At 35.8% G+C, this 4158-nt stretch overlaps 1 protein-coding gene across 1 annotated transcript in view; it reads right to left on the reverse strand.

Moving 5' to 3' along the window:
* The window catches only part of zbtb16a (zinc finger and BTB domain containing 16a), a 133994-nt gene that overhangs the window by 94445 nt on the left and 35391 nt on the right, over positions 1-4158 (reverse strand). The window lies entirely within an intron of this gene.

Raw genomic sequence — 4158 nt, forward strand, 5'->3', positions numbered from 1 at the left:
ATCAAACTGTTTTTTTTTTTGGTAGCAGAATAAATTCAGGGAACAGTAACAATTCAGCTGGCCTGGAAAATGGACAAGGTGACCTTGTTTTAGTGTTCCTGGGCAAAGAAAATTTCAACCTTTTGAAAAAATTACTTGACAAAAAATTTTTTAATTAAGCATTCTTTACCACTGGATGTTATTCAGTATTAAATTTAATGTGTGTGTAATAATTGTTTCATATATAATGATTGTTTTTACAAAAGCAATAGATGAAAATATTACCAACAATTATAATATCACTATTATAAATCAAATCATTCGCACTCATAGTTCTCACTGCATTCTGGAGTCATGACACCACATAAACAAACACATGCTAAAATGTATGTTCAGGATTTCCCATCTCCGCTTCTCTCACACATAGATAGGAAGCATATGGACTTCCCTGCCAAGAGACATTAATAGCTCACTCAGAGGATTTAAATTTGGGCCTCTTTTTCTTTTCTTTCCCCCTCAACTAACTAGTATACAAAGGTTTATTTTTAACCATTCCACACATTAGACAACAGAAATCAGCTGACAGGGGCAGAATGGGGGACCCATTACCTCATCACAATAGTGGGAGCACAAGGAGCCGAGAGACAAAGGAAAGAGGGGAGAGGAGTTGTGGCCACTTCACGGCACGCTCACACATCAGCATTTCCACAGCACAACTCTATTTCAGCCCACCGGACTGAAGCGAACTCTGTAAAGTGGATGGAGAGTGATGTGCTCCTAATGCAGGTGATTGGGTCTCTAGTGCAGTCTGAAGAACACGGCAACTAAGAAAACAGGTCAGACAGACAGTGCTATGCAAGAGGAATAGGTGTATTATATGTTGTTTGTAAGCAATCATGAGAGAAGGGAAAGGGATTGTAAAATGTATGTTATTACATACAATGTCTTATTTAAATAAACAATTTCAATGAGGAGATATTGCTTAGTTATTTAGGCTATGTCCACACGAAGCCAGAGCTTTCCCCATCCGATCTTTTTTTCCCCTCGTCTCAAGAAATATCTGCATCCACACGAAACCACAAAACCGACACAAAACGATGTAGTATACATGCCAGACCAGTATGTGGCGCTGTAATTCTGCCACAGAGATACACTAAAAATGGAAATGAAGACTTGGACTATGCGCATAAACCTTGCGCACGGTATACAAACGAACATGGAACAATACATTTATTAAGCTGTGTTAATGTTAGTTAATAAAAAGACAATCATTCAGTGTTTGTTCATGTTTTTGTTGCCGTTACGTGACGTAGCGGTGTCTGACTAGGGGCGAGACGTGGGCTGATGACGTCATAGTTTCAGAAAATATACGGATTTGCTGTCCACACGAAAACGCAAGGGCGGCGTTTTCAGATTTATCCACTCTGGGACCCGGTTTTAAAAAATATCGGTTTCACTCTCCCAAAACGCCGGATCCATGTGGACGAAAAGCCTATACTATACAACATTTATGCGTATACAGCTAAACGCGTCTCCATGTGGACGGGGCCTTAGTTTGAACCAAATCGCTTTACACAAAATAAAAGGTTTGGCTTTTTATTAGCATTTTTTTCCTGAGTTTGAACAAAAAATAATGCCATATGTCTTTGAAACAAAAGAGCACGTTGAATAGCACTAACTGAAAAAATAATGCATTGCATTAACAGTGCTTGCATGTTAATGCCTTGTATTTCCAGGGCTTGCATTTTTAGGTCCTGAAATTTAACATAGTTGTCTATTTAAGCTGTGAATATTTCAATTAATTTTTCTTAAGTAAAAATTATATAATTCATATTCATCTTCCAGAATTCACTTCCAAAATATTCAATCGGTTTAAAAATACGATGTATAATATTCGACAGGCAAATTGTCGAATATTTGATTGATGAAGTTGATGAAGACCAAAGTGACAGGTGGATCGAGTAATTCATTCACAAAAACTGATTTGCAGAAATGGAGTAAGCGCTAAGTAGAAGTTTTGATTATCGGGGCCAGTATAAACACGTGGAAAATCTGATTGTGTGTATGTTTAATTCAACATCTTTGATGTTTCCCGTAGCCTACATGTAAGCAGCTTTCTCTACCACAAAGGAGATTATGATGCTATTTTACCCAACGCAGATGTACAGAACTAACATTGCATCTGAGGAAGACATATATTTAGGGATGCACCGATATGAAAATTTTGGCCGATACCGATAACCGATTATTCTTTATTTTTGAAAGCCGATAACCGATATGTTGGCCGATAAATCTATATCCAAATTGTTATATACTTTTTGAGAGCCTGATTACAAAAAAGGTCTCATCATTAAAAGCCACATCCCAAACACTTCAACATAAGCAGCCTAGTTTGAACATATATTGCTTTCGGTTGCTTAGTTTCCTTTACTTGTATCATGGCTTGTGTGAAGCGGTGCTGTAATACTGGGGTTCCCCCTCATACGTCACACTCCAGGAATCCCCAAGGAGGCGTTAAGCCCCTCAGTGAAATATAAGACCTTAGATCTCAGAAAAAGTTTTACTGATGATGCGAACTATACCGATAGTAAAGCAGATGTAGAATATGAACGAACGCGCAAGGTTTCACGCTGTTTCCCCTGTTAAAGAAAACGCATTACGTGGCTCAGTGCATATAACGCAATGACAGCTATTAAAAGAACAAACTCAGATCTTACTGATGATGCAAACTACAAACAGGCAGATGAGGATATGAATGCAAGTTACGGAATGCCCAAAACTGCACATTAAACATAAAGAAAACACTTAACGTGGTTTATTGCCTCAAGATGGTGATAAATGATTAAATTCGGCACCTAATTAATAATATATATTACTGTGTATATTATGTAAATTTAAGCAGATGAGCCCAGAATATGAGCCCACAACCCACACCAACTAAGTTTCACCAAACCATTTTTTTCTCCCATAGAAAACCAAGCGTGGTAGTTTTAGGTTTGATATTCGCTGCATATTCGCCTAGGCTGCTTTATGAACCGTCTGCAAATTTACCTCACAGTACAAAACGAAGTCCAATAATTTATTCAAATTAATGTTTACAGTAAATGAATAATTTACTCAAACTGACTAAATATATATTGCCAATAACTCACCTTAGACAATACTTTCCCCAAGTATGTACACTACACAAATATTTAAGAAAAAAATTACAGTAATTCACCAAAATGGGGTTTTTCATATTCCAAATGTTGTATGTTACTAGTGACCAGACTGACTTACTACAGTTGGAATTTTGCCAATATCCTCCTCACTGTATATACAGTATATAATTATTCTTAATTAAAGTAATTCACAAAGTTTTTTTATGTTCCAAAGGTTGTAGTACATTCCTAGTGACTAGACTGACTTAGGTGAAATTTTGCTAATGTACCTTACTGTACAAAGTAAATCAATATTTTATACTACAACCTTTGAAACATGAAAAATCCCTTTTGAGGTCCGACAGATTTTTTTTTTTTTTTGTTTGTTTTAAATAATTGTGAATGGTGCATACAGTAAGGGAGATATTGGCAAAATTTCACATGAAGTCAGTCTTGTAGGCTAACTAGCAACGTACTACAACCACAAACACTTTCCAGGGATCTTTTATATGTAAATACAAAATAATAAATTGAAAACCACCACTGGCTCTAAACCCATTTACCTAAATTCATTACTTCAGAGTTATGTGCCCTCTAGAAGCTTGCGTTCTGCAAGTGAACAGCGTATTATTGTGCCATCTCAAAGAGGCACAAAATCACTTTCACTGACTTTTTCATTAACTGTTCCCTCCTGGTGGGAATGACCTGCCCAATTCAATCAGAGCAGCTGAGTCCTTAACCATCTTCAAGAAACAACTAAAAACACATCTGTTCCACCTTTATTTGACCCTCTAACTCTAACACTTTCTATTCTATTTTAATTCTACTTTATATTTATCTTTATTTAAAAAAAAACAACAAAAAACAAACAAACTCTAGCTTTCTATTCCATCTACTTGTTTCTCTTTGTGTGTGTGTGTGTGTATATATATATATATATATATATATATACACACACTATATATATATGTGTATGTGTGTGTGTATGTATATATGTATATGTGTATGTACATATATATATATATATATATATATATAT

This window comes from Sinocyclocheilus grahami, unplaced genomic scaffold (assembly GCF_001515645.1).
Source record: "Sinocyclocheilus grahami isolate Dianchi unplaced genomic scaffold, SAMN03320097.WGS_v1.1 scaffold428.1, whole genome shotgun sequence".
In the NCBI taxonomy this organism is placed as follows: domain Eukaryota; kingdom Metazoa; phylum Chordata; class Actinopteri; order Cypriniformes; family Cyprinidae; genus Sinocyclocheilus; species Sinocyclocheilus grahami.